We start from the raw sequence: 19,274 nt of genomic DNA on the forward strand, positions 1-19,274 counted from the left end.
AAATCAGAACAAAATAGTTGTTTCTTACTACTGTAAAGTGTAGACAAATAAAAATCTGTAGACATAAAAATTACTGCATGAATACATACACGTACAGCAACTCTGAAGAAAAACAAAAAGCAACAACAACAATTCTGTAACTAATCATTATCTCTGCATCTGGATCAGGCCATAGGATTTCATCCACATCACAGACTGTCTTCATTGGCAAGGCACCGTTGGAAGAATCGCCGACAAATCCACTGCTGCACAGAAGCTGCTTCAATAAGATCACAGGCCTGCTCCACAGACGGAATGAGGGACAAGCGGTCGTAGGCCCGAAGGTCATATACCTTCCACTGCCATGCAGAAAAAAACTCCTCAGTTGGGTTGAGGAAGGGGGAGTATGGTGGAAGGTATAAGACTGCAAATTCAGGGTGCTCATGGAACCAATTCTGGACCAGAGCAGATCGATGGAACGATACATTGTCCCAAACGACAATGTGCTGCATGTGGTCCTCTTGGTTTAATGCTGTGATGACGATGCATAATCTGTCAAGAAATGCAAGTATTCCATTGGCATTATAGGGTCCCAGATTGGCATGGCAGTGGAGGACCCCATTTTTGGTAATGGCAGTGCAAAGGGTGATGTTACCCCCTCGCTGCCCTGGCACATTGGTAATTGCCCTGTGTCCAATTACATTTCTCCCTCTTCTTCTAGTTTTTGCAAGGTTAAATCCAACCTCATCAACATATAAAAATTCATGTTGGATTTCTTCAAGACTCTCCGAAACACAGTAAAAGACAACAGGACACTCTTCAGTATCTATTGCACAGTAATTATTCATGCAATAATTCATGCAGACTGGTGGTTGGGGGTAGAATGGTCACTGGTGGTTGGCTCTCACTGCGGTATTGTATCACTTCCTGTTCCGGAGCACAGCGGTGTTTTTCTGTATCTGTTAGCTGTTTAATCTGCGCAGTTAGATTGATCTAGTTACCTAGATAACGATTTGTTTCCCAGTGTAATCTTTACGTGCCTTAACTAAAGCACTCCCTCTGCTGAATCACCTCTAAATTATTTACACATTATTCACTTTGTGTGTTTTTAGGAATCCGCTAGCTTAGCGCAGCTACTAGCTCTTAGCCGATTTAGCATGGCGGCTTCTCCTGTCTCTCCCGCACTTTTCTGCTCTGGGTGTGAAATGTTTAGTTATTCCTCTGCCTCCTTTAGCAGTAATGGTAATTGTAATAAGTGTAGCTTATTCGTAGCTTTGGAGGCCAGGCTGGGCGAATTGGACACTCGGCTGCGCACCGTGGAAAATTCTACAGATAGCCAGGCCCCTGTAGTCGGTGCGGACCAAGGTAGCTTAGCCGCCGTTAGTTTCCCTCTGGCAGATCCCAAGCAGCCGGGAAAGCAGGCCGACTGGGTGACTGTGAGGAGGAAGCATAGCCGTAAACAGAAGCTCCATGTACACCGCCAACCCGTTCACATTTCTAACCGTTTTTCCCCACTCGACGACACACCCGCCGAGGATCCGACTCTGTTCTGAGAAATGTGAAGTTAGCGACACCAGCAACCATAGTCAGTTGTCTTCCGGGGGCCAGAGCAGGCGACATTGAAGGAAATTTGAAACTGCTGGCTAAGGCTAAGCGTAAATTTGGTAAGATTGTAATTCACGTCGGCAGTAATGACACCCGGTTACGCCAATCGGAGGTCACTAAAATTAACATTGAATCGGTGTGTAACTTTGCAAAAACAATGTCGGACTCTGTAGTTTTCTCTGGGCCCCTCCCCAATCAGACCGGGAGTGACATGTTTAGCCGCATGTTCTCCTTGAATTGCTGTCTGTCTGAGTGGTGTCCAAAAAATGAGGTGGGCTTCATAGATAATTGGCAAAGCTTCTGGGGAAAACCTGGTCTTGTTAGGAGAGACGGCATCCATCCCACTTTGGATGGAGCAGCTCTCATTTCTAGAAATCTGGCCAATTTTCTTAAATCCTCCAAACTGTGACTATCCAGGGTTGGGACCAGGAAGCAGAGTTGTAGTGTTGCACACCTCTCTGCAGCTTCTCTCCCCCTGCCATCCCCTCATTACCCCATCCCCGTAGAGACGGTGCCTGCTCCCAGACCACCAATAACCAGCAAAAATCTATTTAAGCATAAAAATTCAAAAAGAAAAAATAATATAGCACCTTCAACTGCACCACAGACTAAAACAGTTAAATGTGGTCTATTAAACATTAGGTCTCTCTCTTCTAAGTCCCTGTTGGTAAATGATATAATAATTGATCAACATATTGATTTATTCTGCCTTACAGAAACCTGGTTACAGCAGGATGAATATGTTAGTTTAAATGAGTCAACACCCCCGAGTCACACTAACTGTCAGAATGCTCGTAGCACGGGCCGAGGGGGAGGATTAGCAGCAATCTTCCATTCCAGCTTATTAATTAGTCAAAAACCCAGACAGAGCTTTAATTCATTTGAAAGCTTGTCTCTTAGTCTTGTCCATCCAAATTGGAAGTCCCAAAAACCAGTTTTATTTGTTATTATCTATCGTCCACCTGGTCGTTACTGTGAGTTTCTCTGTGAATTTTCAGACCTATTGTCTGACTTAGTGCTTAGCTCAGATAAGATAATTATAGTGGGCGATTTTAACATCCACACAGATGCTGAGAATGACAGCCTCAACACTGCATTTAATTTATTATTAGACTCTATTGGCTTTGCTCAAAATGTAAATGAGTCCACCCACCACTTTAATCATATCTTAGATCTTGTTCTGACTTATGGTATGGAAATAGAAGACTTAACAGTATTCCCTGAAAACTCCCTTCTGTCTGATCATTTCTTAATAACATTTACATTTACTCTGATGGACTACCCAGCAGTGGGGAATAAGTTTCATTACACTAGAAGTCTTTCAGAAAGCGCTGTAACAAGGTTTAAGGATATGATTCCTTCTTTATGTTCTCTAATGCCATATACCAACACAGTGCAGAGTAGCTACCTAAACTCTGTAAGTGAGATAGAGTATCTCGTCAATAGGTTTACATCCTCATTGAAGACAACTTTGGATGCTGTAGCTCCTCTGAAAAAGAGAGCTTTAAATCAGAAGTGTCTGACTCCGTGGTATAACTCACAAACTCGTAGCTTAAAGCAGATAACCCGTAAGTTGGAGAGGAAATGGCGTCTCACTAATTTAGAAGATCTTCACTTAGCCTGGAAAAAGAGTCTGTTGCTCTATAAAAAAGCCCTCCGTAAAGCTAGGACATCTTTCTACTCATCACTAATTGAAGAAAATAAGAACAACCCCAGGTTTCTTTTCAGCACTGTAGCCAGGCTGACAAAGAGTCAGAGCTCTATTGAGCTGAGTATTCCATTAACTTTAACTAGTAATGACTTCATGACTTTCTTTGCTAATAAAATTTTAACTATTAGAGAAAAAATTACTCATAACCATCCCAAAGACGTATCGTTATCTTTGGCTGCTTTCAGTGATGCTGGTATTTGGTTAGACTCTTTCTCTCCGATTGTTCTGTCTGAGTTATTTTCATTAGTTACTTCATCCAAACCATCAACATGTTTATTAGACCCCATTCCTACCAGGCTGCTCAAGGAAGCCCTACCATTATTTAATGCTTGGATCTTAAATATGATCAATCTATCTTTGTTAGTTGGCTATGTACCACAGGCTTTTAAGGTGGCAGTAATTAAACCATTACTTAAAAAGCCATCACTTGACCCAGCTATCTTAGCTAATTATAGGCCAATCTCCAACCTTCCTTTTCTCTCAAAGATTCTTGAAAGGGTAGTTGTAAAACAGAGGTGTCAAGTAACGAAGTACAAATACTTCGTTACTGTACTTAAGTACACTTTTTAGGTATCTATACTTTACTCCATTACTTATTTTTCTGCCTACTTCTGACTTCTACTTATTACATTTTCACATAAGTATCTGTACTTTCTATTCCTTACATTTTTAAAACAAACATATATATATATATATATATATATATATTTCACGTCATGTGCGCCTGTAATCAACTTTTCGGCTTTGCTTTGAACCGTGAACCAATCGAAGCAGTGGTTCGCAGATTGAAGCAATGCTTCGACCTATTGCGTCGTTTATTCTTTCTTTCTTTCGCTTAATTTTCCCCCGCTAAAACCCTAAAGAGCATACTTCTGTGAGTATTATTTACCTTTTTTACTAGATGTATTTTTATAACTTAAAAACGGGAGCGACGCTAACGCGTTAGCATGTCTATGGCATTTTCAATGTTAAAAGTTAGCATTTAGCAATTGCCGCGCTCATCACGTTTGGGTGCATTTGTTTTCAAATTGTAATACTTCTTACATTTATTTTTGTTTATTTATTAATAATCTAATGATTATTATATACAATTTTAGAGAAAGAGGCAAAAAGAATCTGAATAGAAACACAAGAGAAAATATAAAAGCAACTAACAATGAACATACATAAATAAATAAATACATACGTACATAAGTGTTTCCTGTGAACACCTAGTGACTCTTACTCCTCCACTTCATCCCTGTCTTATTTAATGACAGTTTGTTTCGGTCAAACCATATTTTCAGTTTGTTAATTTCTTCAGTGATTTCCTCCAGAACTATCTGACAAACTAGAAAACTGCTGCATCCTAGTAAGAGCAGAATACTACTGGAATGAATCTGAATAAGGAAAGTTGTGTTTTTTTGTTTTTTTTCCTTCACTAAATGGATGCTGCACTCAGTGCAGTTTATTGTCTGGAATAGTCCCAGATTGCATTTCAGAGCTTCTAGAATTGAAACATTTTCGTGCAGGTGGTGTTGGGGGGTAATTTTGGGTTTTGGGCCACATGTAGAACGAATCAGTTTTTAAATTAAGCTTTCAATTCATATAGTGGCATCTACCCTTTTTTTTTTTTTTAAAGGTTACTTTATACTTTTATACTTTAAGTAGGTTTTGGAGCACATACTTTTTCACTTTTACTTGAGTAAAGAGGTCGAGTTGATACTTCAACTTTTACCAGAGTGTTTTTAAACTGCAGTATCTATACTTCTACTTAAGTAACAAATGTGTGTACTTTTGACACCACTGGTTGTAAAACAGCTAACTGATCATCTGCAGAGGAATGGTCTATTTGAAGAGTTTCAGTCAGGTTTTAGAATCCATCATAGTACAGAAACAGCATTAGTGAAGGTTACAAATGATCTTCTTATGGCCTCAGACAGTGGACTCATCTCTGTGCTTGTTCTGTTAGACCTCAGTGCTGCTTTTGATACTGTTGACCATAAAATTTTATTACAGAGATTAGAGCATGCCATAGGTATTAAAGGCACTGCACTGCGGTGGTTTGAATCATATTTGTTTAATAGATTACAATTTGTTCATGTAAATGGGGAATCTTCTTCACAGACTAAGGTTAATTATGGAGTTCCACAAGGTTCTGTGCTAGGACCAATTTTATTCACTTTATACATGCTTCCCTTAGGCAGTATTATTAGACGGTATTGCTTAAATTTTCATTGTTACGCAGATGATACCCAGCTTTATCTATCCATGAAGCCAGACGACACACACCAATTAGCTAAACTGCAGAATTGTCTTACAGACATAAAGACATGGATGACCTCTAATTTCCTGCTTTTAAACTCAGATAAAACTAAAGTTATTGTACTTGGCCCCACAAATCTTAGAAACATGGTGTCTAACCAGATCCTTACTCTGGATGGCATTACCCTGACCTCTAGTAATACTGTGAGAAATCTTGGAGTCATTTTTGATCAGGATATGTCATTCAATGCGCATATTAAACAAATATGTAGGACTGCTTTTTTGCATTTACGCAATATCTCTAAAATCAGAAAGGTCTTGTCTCAGAGTGATGCTGAAAAACTAATTCATGCATTTATTTCCTCTAGGCTGGACTATTGTAATTCATTATTATCAGGTTGTCCTAAAAGTTCCCTGAAAAGCCTTCAGTTAATTCAAAATGCTGCAGCTAGAGTACTGACGGGGACTAGGAGAGAGCATATCTCACCCATATTGGCCTCTCTTCATTGGCTTCCTGTTAATTCTAGAATAGAATTTAAAATTCTTCTTCTTACTTATAAGGTTTTGAATAATCAGGTCCCATCTTATCTTAGGGACCTCGTAGTACCATATCACCCCAATAGAGCGCTTCGCTCTCAGACTGCAGGCTTACTTGTAGTTCCTAGGGTTTGTAAGAGTAGAATGGGAGGCAGAGCCTTCAGCTTTCAGGCTCCTCTCCTGTGGAACCAGCTCCCAATTCAGATCAGGGAGACAGACACCCTCTCTACTTTTAAGATTAGGCTTAAAACTTTCCTTTTTGCTAAAGCTTATAGTTAGGGCTGGATCAGGTGACCCTGAACCATCCCTTAGTTATGCTGCTATAGACTTAGACTGCTGGGGGGTTCCCATGATGCACTGTTTCTTTCTCTTTTTGCTCTGTATGCACCACTCTGCATTTAATCATTAGTGATCGATCTCTGCTCCCCTCCACAGCATGTCTTTTTCCTGGTTCTCTCCCTCAGCCCCAACCAGTCCCAGCAGAAGACTGCCCCTCCCTGGGCCTGGTTCTGCTGGAGGTTTCTTCCTGTTAAAAGGGAGTTTTTCCTTCCCACTGTCGCCAAGTGCTTGCTCACAGGGGGTCGTTTTGACCGTTGGGGTTTTTCTATAATTATTGTATGGCCTTGCCTTACAATATAAAGCGCCTTGGGGCAACTGTTTGTTGTGATTTGGCGCTATATAAATAAAATTGATTGATTGATTGAATAAGGTTGTGTGCGGTGCACAATACCACATCATAGTAAGGTAAACTATACAAACCTCCACATACTCATTACGCAGATGTTTCACTCCCTCTGAATTTCTGTCAAATGGTACAGTTAGCTTCATGTCAACTTGTTTTTTTTTTTAGGATTCGGCCTAATGTTGACAGAGTTGATGGATATTATTGAAAATATTGTGATCATTGATGACATTGGCTTGGATTTCTCTCAGCCTGATACAGTTGTTGGCTAAAACCATGTTTACAACGGCTGTCTGTTGTGCCCGAGTGAACATGGGCCCCTTCCACCTTGGTGTCCTCAATCCTACAACCCCTAGCAATCATTATGGAATCACCGGCCTCGGGGGTTGTTCATTCAGTTGTTTAATTTTGTAGAAAAAACGCAGATCACAGACATGACACAAAACTAAAGTCATTTCAAATGGCAACTTTCTGGCTTTAAGAAACACTATAAGAAATCAGGAAAAATAATTGTGGCAGTCAGTAACGGTTACTTTTTTAGATCAAGCAGAGGAAAAAGTTATGGAATCACCCTGTAAATTTTCATCCCGAAAACTAACACCTGCATCAAATCAGATCTGCTCGTTAGTCTGCATCTAAAAAGGAGTGATCACACCTTGAAGAGCTGTTGCACCAAGTGGACTGACATGAATCATGGCTCCAACACGAGTAATGTCAATTGAAACAAAGGAGAGTATTATCAAACTCTTAAAAGAGAGTAAATCATCACGCAATGTTGCAAAAGATGTTGGTTGTTCACAGTCAGCTGTGTCTAAACTCTGGACCAAATACAAACAACATGGGAAGGTTGTTAAAGGCAAACATACTGGTAGACCAAGGAAGACATCAAAGCATCAAGACAGATAACTTAAAGCAATATGTTTCAAAAATCGAAAATGCACAACAAAACAAATGAGGAACGAATGGGGGGGAAACGTCTGTGACCGAACTGTAAGAAACCGCCTACAGGAAATGGGATTTACATACAGAAAAGCTAAACGAAAACCATCATTAACACCTAAACAGAAAAAAAAACAAGGTTACAATGGGCTAAGGAAAAGCAATCGTGGACTGTGGATGACTGGATGAAAGTCATATTCAGTGATGAATCTCAAATCTGCATTGGGCAAGGTGATGATGCTGGAACTTATGTTTGGTGCCGTTCCAGTGAGATTTATAAAGATGACTGCCTGAAGAGAACATGTAAATTTCCACAGTCATTGATGATATGGGGCTGCATGTCAGGTAAAGGCACTGGGGAGATGGCTGTTATTACATCAATAAATGCACAAGTTTATGTTGATATTTTGGACACTTTTCTTATCCCATCAATTGAAAGGATGTTTGGGGATGATGAAATCATTTTTCAAGATGATAATGCATCTTGCCATAGAGCAAAAACTGTGAAAACATTCCTTGCAAAAAGACACATAGGGTCAATGTCATGGCATAGGGTCAATGTCATGGCCTGCAAATAGTCCGGATCTTAATCCAATTGAAAATCTTTGGTGGAAGTTGAAGAAAATGGTCCATGACAAGGCTCCAACCTGCAAAGCTGATCTGGCAACAGCAATCAGGGAAAGTTGGAGCCAGATTGATGAAGAGTACTGTTTGTCACTTATTAAGTCCATGCCTCAGAGACTGCAAGCTGTTAGAAAAGCCAGAGGTGGTGCAACAAAATACTAGTGATGTGTTGGAGCGTTCTTTTGTTTTTCATGATTCCATATTTTTTTTTCCCCCTCTGCTTGGTCTAAAAAAGTAACCGTTACTGACTGCCACAATCTTTTTTTCCTGATTTCTTATAGTGTTTCTTAAAGCCAGAAAGTTTCCATCTGAAATGACTTTAGTTTTGTGTCATGTCTGTGATCTGCTTTTTTTCTACAAAATTAAACAACTGAATGAACATCCTCCGAGGCCGGTGATTCCATCATTTTTGCCAGGGGTTGTATGTAGACAAAAAACACGTCACAGGAAAGGATATCAGAAGTGATGAGAAATACAGTAAGTTGCAGTTTCAGTGTACTGTGCAGTTAGTTTACCTGTGTTCTCGACGAAATGTTCGAATTACTGGCTGAACTCTTAGTCCAGCTTCCCTCAGTGTCAGTTTGTGGTTGATAACATGGTCAATAAGTGTTGCACGGATTTCTTGAGTTAAATTTGGTCCTCATCTTTGTTCAGGTTCTATCATTTCTTCAGGTTCCTCTCTACCTCTTCCTCTCCCTCCTTCTTCTCCTCATTGAGCTCCCCTTCTCATTCTCACTCTTCTTCTAACTCCTTCCATTTTTGTTGAAGGCTGGTGAACTCACCTGCTGCCTTTAATAGCACCTACCTGAATGCTGTATTTTCAGTTAAGCAAAAGTGAGCTTCCACACCTGGTGGATGTGATTATCCAGTTCGTTCATTAGTGTGGTCACTGGCAAGACAGGGCTTTGTACTGAGAAGGAAGTAACCTCACGATCCTTATCTGTGTCTAAGGTGTGAAAATGTGTGTAGAGTTTTGCAAAGTGTGAAGCTGTGTGCTTATTGTTGTGCAACTCTGGACAGGTGTTTTGATTCTTGAGTGTAAAGATCTGTTGATTGTGTGAAAATTTTCATTTTAGTGTGTAAACTAAAAAACTGTAAAAGGAACCAGCTGAGGTGATTCGGGCATCGGGTAAGGATGCCCTCTGGACAAGACCCAGGACTACAGCATGTCTTTTTCCTGGTTCTCTCCCTCAGCCCCAACCAGTCCCAGCAGAAGACTGCCCCTCCCTGAGCCTGGTTCTGCTGGAGGTTTCTTCCTGTTAAAAGGGAGTTTTTCCTTCCCACTGTCGCCAAGTGCTTGCTCACAGGGGGTCGTTTTGTTTGTTGTGATTTGGCGCTATATAAATAAAATTGATTGATGATTGACTAGGGGGAGAGATTATATTTCCAGGCTGGCCTGGGAATGCCTCAGGATCCACCCATTGGAGGTGGTCAAAGTGGCCCAGGAAAGGGAAGTCTGGGGTCCCGTGCTGGAGCTGTTCCCCCTGCGATCCAAACCTGGATAAGTGGTTGAAGATGAGTGACATGTAAAAATATTTTGATCTTTGAAAATAAGTAAGCTGAATGGTCTTAGCCATGCTAATGCTCCCCTGAACCATTTACTGAAAATAAAGTCTTAAGTACCTAAATAATATATCGACACAGATAGTGAGGTGCTTTGCTCGTTCATGTCCGCGACATACACATATTACTAAATATAACTAAACAATACTAGCTATAATAATACTAATAGGAGTGAAGCGTGAAAGCTCATGGTCCACTGTGTCCCAAACAGGAAGTGCCAAATTTTGAGTCCACAGTGAAACAGGAAATGTCAAATGTTGAACACTTCCTGGCATGGGCGGAGTTATAGTGGAGACCAGGGTGCGACTGGAACCCCCTGAAATCTGATTGGACAGCCCAGGTGCCACCCCAGATGATTGATATGTCACAGCACCGCACGTCTGGTTAAAGAGAGCCATTTTGAAATCAGTGACACATATTGACTGCTAGGTTCCTCCTGTACAGTAGTTGGCACTTTGTACCACAAAAAGTTCTAATCCACCTCAGTAGAAGAAGAAAAATCTTTGAGCTCGATTTGAACCTGAACACATCGTCCGAACTGTGGACTTCTAATGACACCAAAGTTATACTGGTGAGTAAACGGCTGTATTTTATCCCAGAAATGAGGTTCAGGTTGTTAAAAGCAGCATTTCTCCTTTAATTTGGGTTGACTTCTATATACGTGTTTCTCCAGTGATTTTACATGAATAAAACCAGCAGACAGCAGCTGATTCGTGTTCTGTTGCTTAAATGAGATGTTAGATGCTCAGGCTGAGTGAAATACAGCTACTTTCCTCCTCCTCTGTTCTGTATAGAAGCTCTGGACTTCACCACGGTGCTGTTGTGTTGTGAGAGCTGTGACCAAAAGCTGGTGAATTACATCAGTAACACCTTATTTAATGACCGTTCACAGCGGTTACATTCAACACCACAGACATGTAGAAGTTGAGTCAGTTACAGTGAGGAAAATAAGTGTTTGATCACCTACACACAGACCTGTTAATTTTTCTATAAGAAGCCCTCTTATTCTGCACTCTTTACCTGTATTAATTGCACCTGTTTGAACTTGTTACCTGTATAAAAGACACCTGTTCACACAATCAATCACACTCCAACCTGTCCACCATAGCCAAGACCAAAGAGCTGTCTAAGGACACCAGGGACAAAACTGTAGACCTGCACAAGGCTGGGATGGACTACAGGACAACAGGCAAGCAGCTTGGTAGAAGACAGCTGTTATGATTATTTATTAGAAAGTGGAAGAAACACAAGATGACTGTTGCTATCTCGATGGCCAGTGACTCGGTTAGAGCAGGAACCTCCCAAAGTAAAAGACGTAAGATACTTTTCCGTGCTTGATGTGGTCTCTGGTTCTGGACAATCCCTGTCCATGAGATGGTCAACACAAACTGGCATGTACCTAGAAGTGGGATTCTCCAATCAATGCTAAGTGCCAGTACTGTACCAGATGTATGACAAAGATAGGCAAGTGGTCGCATACGCGAGCAAAACGCTACAACACTGGAAATTCAGTGACTGCGAAAAAGCCCTACTAGCAACAGTCTGAGCTGTTAAACATTTCGCCAACTATCTGGGCGGACAAAAAGTCATTGTAGAAACCAATCATCAACCAGTGACATTCCTTAATAGAGACTGAGAGAAGGTGTAGTAACAAACTCATGAGTTGCCTCGTGGTTGATGGCGTTGCAAAGTTTTGACATGGAGGTGCAAAGCTCCCCTAGGCACAAGATTAGCTGCTTGCTAGTGCTGCACTGAAGACACAATGGCTGCAACCCTGTTGAACGAGGACTTGCCACCACCTGACTCCCCTAATCACCACTACTTTGACCACAATGCCTGCCGAGGCATGATCACTGCGTACGTGGATTGCTGTTCATTCCACCATGAAACGGTCACCCGGGGAGGAATGGGGGTCGCGTGGGTCGACAACACACCATATGAGCCACAGAAGTTTCAAGTGGGACCACAGTCCTCCCAGTATGCAGAAATTGCTGGCATACTCATAACATGGCAGTTAGCTGTGCCGCAAAATGTCACAACATTTGTGCTGTGCACACATTCTAACTATGCACGCCTTAGCTTTTTGTGCCATCTACCTGGCTGGTAATGCAATGGTTTTGTGACCTCCAACAGGAAATCGGTCAACAAAAAGAACTGTTTTGCGGCTTGTGACCACCTCATAACTACGAGGGCTGTCCGTAAAGTATAGGTCCTTTTTATTTTTTCAAAAACTATATGGATTTCATTCATATGTTTTTACGTCAGACATGCTTGCACCCTCGTGCGCATGCGTGAGTTTTTCCATGCCTGTCGGTAACGTCATTCGCCTGTGAGCACTCCTTGTGGGAGGAGTCGTCCAGCCCCTCGTCAGAATTCCTTTGTCTGAGAAGTTGCTGAGAGACTGGCGCTTTGTTTGATCAAAATTTTTTCTAAACCTGTGAGACACATCGAAGTGGACATGGTTCGAAAAATTAAGCTGGTTTTCAGTGAAAATTTTAACAGCTGATGAGAGATTTTGAGGTGATTCTGTCGCTTAAGGACTTTCACGGTGCAAAGACGTCGCGCTGCGCTCTCAGGCGGCGTCGTCAGCCTGTTTCAAGCTTAAAACCTCCACATTTCAGGCTCTATTGATCCAGGACGTCGTGAGAGAACAGAGAAGTTTCAGAAGAAGTCGGTTTTCAGCATTTTATCCGGATATTCCACTGTTAAAGGAGATTTTTTTTAATGAAGACGTGCGGATGGGTCCGCGCGTCGGGGACGCAGCCTATGCGGCGCAGCGGCACAGGAAAAAAAACCTCCGTGTTGATAACCATTTGTAAATCCAGGCGGCTTTGATGGCTTTCAGTGGAGTGAGTATATGAGAAATTGTTTATCAGCTGGAGATGTTCCAACTTCTTCTCAAGGCTTCCAACAGAGGTGTTTTTCCTGTGGCGGAGCGTCGCGGTGGCTGCGAGCCGACGCTGCAATCCGCCTGCACGTCTTTCATTTAAAAAAATCTCCTTTAACAGTGGAATATCCGGATAAAATGCTGAAACCGACTTCTTCTGAAACTTCTCTGTTCTCTCACGACGTCCTGGATCAATAGAGCCTGAAATGTGGAGGTTTTAAGCTTGAAACAGGCTGATGACGCTGCCTGAGAGCGCTGCGCGACGTTCTCGCACCGTGAAAAGTCCTTAAAGCGACAGAATCACCTCAAAATCTCTCATCAGCATTAAAATTTTCACTGAAAACCAGCTTAATTTTTCAAACCGTGTCCACTTCGATGTGGTCTCACAGGTTTAGAAAAAATTTGATCAAACAAAGCGCCAGTCTCTCAGCAACTTCTCAGACAAAGGAATTCCGACGAGGGGCTGGATGACTCCTCCCACAAGGAGTGCTCACAGGTGAATGACGTCACCGACAGGCGTGGAAAAAACTCACGCATGCGCACGAGGGTTCAAGCATGTCTGACGTAAAAACATATGAATGAAATCCATATAGTTTTAGAAAAAAATAAAAAGGACCTATACTTTACGGACAGCCCTCGTACACATGACCTCCAGATATACTGGAAAAAGGTCCGAGGTCAGTCGCGCATACCATGCCAAGACTGACACACTAGCCAAGCAAGGTGCTCTGGACGGCACACCGTGGGCATTCGATGAGACACTTTTGCCCCTCCCACCCACCAATGCGGTATCCGTGGTGACCTGTGCCAGGACTGCTGCCGCAGACCCTACCACAGCCCCATCTCCACAACAGCCTCTGTCGCTCCAACTTTTCTGACTCCAACCTGGCTTCACTCCAGGCTCTGGATCTGGCTATAAACAAAACAGTGCTACACCTCAAGTTCACCCACTAACTGAGGATGATTTTGCTTCCATCCCTGACTTGAACAACTGTACCACACCCAAGATAACATAAAAGTGCTCCGTTGGCCTCTTGGGTCTATGTTTCCAAGGATATCTCTTCACCTGTGTTGGTGGTCCCTCGTAATCACTGGGGGGTGATGTTGATACACAGGCACGATTCAGCATGCGCGGGTCACCGAGGAACGAAGGCAGCATCTAATGCGATACAAACAGGTGGCATATTGGCCAAAAATGCAGAAGGATGTGAGCGATTACATCAATGGCTGCTTGGTCTGTTGCCAATTTCAACCTGTGAACCCGATTCACAGAGCTCCGTTACAGAAAAGGGTATTTCCTTCCCTTGGTCAGAACTACAATTGACTTGGTGCGACCCCTCACAATGTCTGTAAGAGGAAACAAATATTTCCTCACTGTCACACACTTCAAAATTGCTGGAATGTCTACCAGCTCCAAATGATACAGCCTTGAAGACAGCCTATTGTTGATGTATCACATCTTCTCATGACTTGGACTGCCCATCCATGTAAACTCGGATAGAGGCACCCACTTCCCCAGTGAAGTCCTGCAACAACTCTGGCAAGTGCTGGGGGTAAAGGCAAACTTCCACATCAGCCACCACCCTCAGTCGTCAGGACAGGTGGAAAGGCCAACTGAACTGTCGTGACCATCCTGCGCAAATATGTGGCAGCCAACCACAGAGACTGGGATGTGAAAATTCCCTTGGTCCTCATGGCTATCCGGGTGACCCCTCACGAATCGACGGGGTTCTCCCCTTTTCAAATGATGACAGGCCGTCAATGATGCTACCCCTCCACGTGCTGTAACCAGCCGGGGAGGCAACATTGCGACAGTGTACACAGCTCAACAATACATGATCGACCTGACAGAACATCTGAAAGCCAACTTCTCCTTTGCTCAAAAACACTTGAACAAAGCCAGGAAGAAAAAAAAAAAAACAATCTCTAATAGACAAATTTCTAACCATGTTTGTTGTGTTTGCCAGGATGACCTGGCTCGTGACCTGCTGTGTCTCAGGGAAACCGTCCCGACACCTCCTCAGACGTGGTTGAATTCGGACCAGAATCGGGCATTGTCCTGAAAGACCAGCCCGGCTTACTAATAACGAACTGCCACTTGCACACGCAGACGGTGTTCGACAGGCTCACCCCACGGAAGTGTACAGGGCCAACTTCGCCAGTACCTTAGTGAATCTGGGTCTCCTGGGCAGGTAAACCGGTGACCAAATCTGTCTGACAGCATGCTGAGGCAGACATGTCCACATGCCACGCCAGATGGCGTTCACGTAACACAAGCAGAAATGAGTGGATCAACAAATGAGAGAAGAGGTCATTGGAGGTCTTGCTAATGGCAGCCTCAGCTGTAGCGTTAGGCTCCCTCTTCAGCGTTGGTTTATCAGCAGTTAATACCGTGACATTGACCACAGTAAAGAGACACATTAGTGAGCTTCAAGGGGTAATACCTGAAATACAAGCTCAGCTTAACCTACAGAGAGAAGGTCTCGAGACCATTGGACAAACTGTACGAGACACCGTGGTAATCCTTAACACCCATACCAACGTGCTCAAAAGACAGTAGGCCTACTTGATCAGCTACCGTCAGTGTTTCAGGAAGGATACGCGCGCACACACACACAGATGTAAGTATGCTCATGGCGGACATGACCAGGGGCATCAGGTCTTTGATTGACAGCCTTGCTGTCAGTAGGATTCCACTCTACATTGTCCCTTTAGCCCTGGTCCACAAACTTCTAGAGTCCGCAACCTAGTCACGCTGCTGCAAGCCCACCTCGCACACGCGTTGGGCAGCTCAATTCCAATCTATCTAGATCCAGAAGCTCTGGAAATGGCGTTTCTAATTAACTTACCTATTGTCACCACTAAAAACATTTACAGGCTCAAGAGTGTTGTGAATGTAGGCCTTTGGCAAGGAGACAATCACCTTAAAATCCACACCCTCCTGTGGCTTTCAACGATGCTAATCCTGATCTATATTTACTCCCGTATCTCAAAATGTGCACTGTCACTAAGGATATCCATTATCTGTGTCCCAGCAAACCCTTCATTCGGGACGACACCGCCAGCATCTGCGGCCTCAAAACCCTTAGCAGGGCAAATCGCTGTCCAACGACCGTCATGCCATTCCACCAGCTCACGGACACTCAGGTAGCAGTAACAGATAGCAGGACAACGCTGGCTAGTCAACACCCCTGAAAAATCAGCCCGACTAGTGTACAACCGTCATGACACATCAACTCATATTGAGCTCCTTTGAAAGACCTTATGGGTCACAGTACCCAAAAAAAAGGTATCCCTCTACCACCTGCATCCCAACCAATATGAAGGAGCCATTGAAGTATCTGACTTTTATAACCAAACGGCTATTGAACTAGACCAACAAACACTGGAGAAAATCCAGTATGAAAGCTCTCGGGTCATCGATGTGGCCCCAATAGATAAAGTCTTGAAAGAGATTCGAAATCAGGATCTTAGACCATACCAAGCCCTATCATATGTTTGGTCCACTCCTGACACCCTGCTGTTTGTAGCAACTATTGCTGGATACCTAACTACCCTCGAGTTAGGTCTGTGGGTGCGTAGATACACCAATACCCTTCAAGATAGAATAACCAGGTGTTCTCGAGCCCTCGCCAGGCTAGCCCAAAGAAAAAGACATGTGGCTGAACCGTCCGAAGAGCTCGAAGGTAATCGAAATTTAACCGAGAACTCGAACCCAACCAAGCATCAGAGCTACTGGATTTGGCTTAAACAAACCGGTGGCAAAATAGTGTAAATAGGTGAATGTGTGATGTGGTATCATAGTCGGACCACTTTAGTTAACTGTCATAATTACCCCAAGCCACTCTGCTAGTCTGACACTAACCCTTCACAGCATCCCTGCCAGTGGAAGACATCACCCACCAACCTTCAACAGCCTTCATCGTCTTAGTGATTCAACGTTGGAGACCCAAAGTCGAATCGAGTGGGGGAATGTTGCGAGAAGCCTGTCTTCAACATTCAACCTCCTAAGTTTGCATGAAGCAAGAGGTCATAAAAGTTGCTTCAAAGAACCCGGCACAGCTCAAGGTCTGGAATATATCTAGGTGCCAAAATGATGTTTGATGAGCCAACTCAGGATGGCCAGGTGTCATAAAACCCCACCACTATCAGGATTTAAGACTTTTAAAGTGCATTCCTCGCAAAAAGTGGGGTCCTTTATCAGTTTCCAAAGCCAGATGGTCAGCACCCTCCTTTTTCCTCTAAAAACACAGACCCAAGGAGAACATACTTTTCCCCAAAAGTCCCAGAACTTTGTCTTCACAGCAAAACTCCCATAAGTTCATATCAAAGAAGAATTGCTATCAACTTAGAGATAACAATACAGCTTTTCTGGTCAAAATCAACCTCAGATTGGCAGATTTCATGTTTTATGATAAAATCCAAAATCAGCCTTTTCCAGTACGTGGAACAAGAGTGACCCCTTTTGGCAAATTGAGGAAGGACATGTGCCCAAGTCACATAGTGTTGTAAAGTTGTAGTTACATTTTAAAAAGTTGTACTATTGTTTGTTGTAACAAGAAAGAAAAAAGAAAGAAATGAACATGTGATCATTTAACCTCACACATGGAATTTATATCCTGTGCCATTTGTTCTGATCATAGATTGTAGAAAGTTTTCAAATGTGTGCTTTTTCATATATGGTTGTGTGCTATTTACAAGGTTGGGGAGGATAGCCTGTGCTGGTACTTAAAACAGGGTCTCTTAAATTCCAGAAATAAATAATATTGACAAATATAAACATCTGTTGGACAACAGATGCAGTTTGGGCACATCAGACGGTCACGGTTGGCCCGCAGTGTTGAAAACACACGAGTTCCTTTGATTTTTTTGGTTTGATTGTTTAAATCGGCTCTGGAATTTGTTTTTGCCTGTATTCCTTAATTATTGGAGTTTATTTTGTTTCGCGCTTTGGAGCAGCGTGGTGGACACACGATCAGTGTGCGTCTTTCCAGTAAAAGGCCACTGCTGCCCATTCGCTAAGTAATGTGGAGTTCAGGAAGGGCATCCGGCATGAAACTTGTGCCAAATCAACATGTAGATCCATCTCGAATCTCCAAGTGGGAAAAAGAGAATCTGAAGGAATTTTTTGTTGAGTCCTTTGATTCCAAGCAAACCCTTATAAATAATAATATTTAGTATAATTATTGTCATTAATAAAATAATTACATAAAAATAACTGGTTAATATGTATATGTTGCAGACATGAACGAGCAAAGCTCTTCAGCATCTCACCATGTCACTGAGGTCCTTCAGACTTTTATTTTGAGCAAATGCTTCAGGGGCATTAGCATGGCTAAAGCCTTTCAGCTTCAGACCCCCCGTCTTTTTAAGCATTTTTCTTTTTTTGCCTTTCAGCTTCTGGTGGAGCTCCACCCCTAGTTTTCAGCTAGTTGATAGTCAAATCAAATCAATTTTATTTATATAGCGCCAAATCACAACAAACAGCTGCCCCAAGGCGCTTTATATTGTAAGGCAAGGCCATACAATAATTACGGAAAAACCCCAACGGTCAAAACGACCCCCTGTGAGCAAGCACTTGGCAACAGTGGGAAGGAAAAACTCCCTTTTAACAGGAACAAACCTCCAGCAGAACCAGGCTCAGGGAGGGGCAGTCTTCTGCTGGGACTGGTTGGGGCTGAGGGAGAGAACCAAGAAAAGACATGCTGTGGAGGGGAGCAGAGATCGATCACTAATGATTAAATGCAGAGTGGTGCATACAGAGCAAAAAGAGAAAGAAACAGTGCATCATGGGAACCCCCCAGCAGTCTAAGTCTATAGCAGCATAACTAAGGGATGGTTCAGGGTCACCTGATCCAGCCCTAACTATACGCTTTAGCAAAAAGGAAAGTTTTAAGCCTAATCTTAAAAGTAGAGAGGGTGTCTGTCTCCCTGATCTGAATTGGGAGCTGGTTCCACAGGAGAGGAGCCTGAAAGCTGAAGGCTCTGCCTCCCATTCTACTCTTACAAACCCTAGGAACTACAAGTAAGCCTGCAGTCTGAGGGCGAAGCGCTCTATTGGGGTGATATGGTACTATGAGGTCCCTAAGATAAGATGGGACCTGATTATTCAAAACCTTATAAGTAAGAAGAAGAATTTTAAATTCTATTCTAGAATTAACAGGAAGCCAATGAAGAGAGGCCAATATGGGTGAGATATGCTCTCTCCTTCTAGTCCCCGTCAGTACTCTAGCTGCAGCATTTTGAATTAACTGAAGGCTTTTCAGGGAACTTTTAGGACAACCTGATAATAATGAATTACAATAGTCCAGCCTAGAGGAAATAAATGCATGAATTAGTTTTTCAGCATCACTCTGAGACAAGACCTTTCTAATTTTAGAGATATTGCGCAAATGCAAAAAAGCAGTCCTACATATTTGTTTAATATGCACTTTGAATGACATATTCTGATTCAATGCGCATATTAAACAAATATGTAGGACTGCTTTTTTGCAGGCTCTACA

The sequence above is a fragment of the Thalassophryne amazonica genome, chromosome 22, assembly GCF_902500255.1.
Source record: "Thalassophryne amazonica chromosome 22, fThaAma1.1, whole genome shotgun sequence".
NCBI lineage: Eukaryota > Metazoa > Chordata > Actinopteri > Batrachoidiformes > Batrachoididae > Thalassophryne > Thalassophryne amazonica.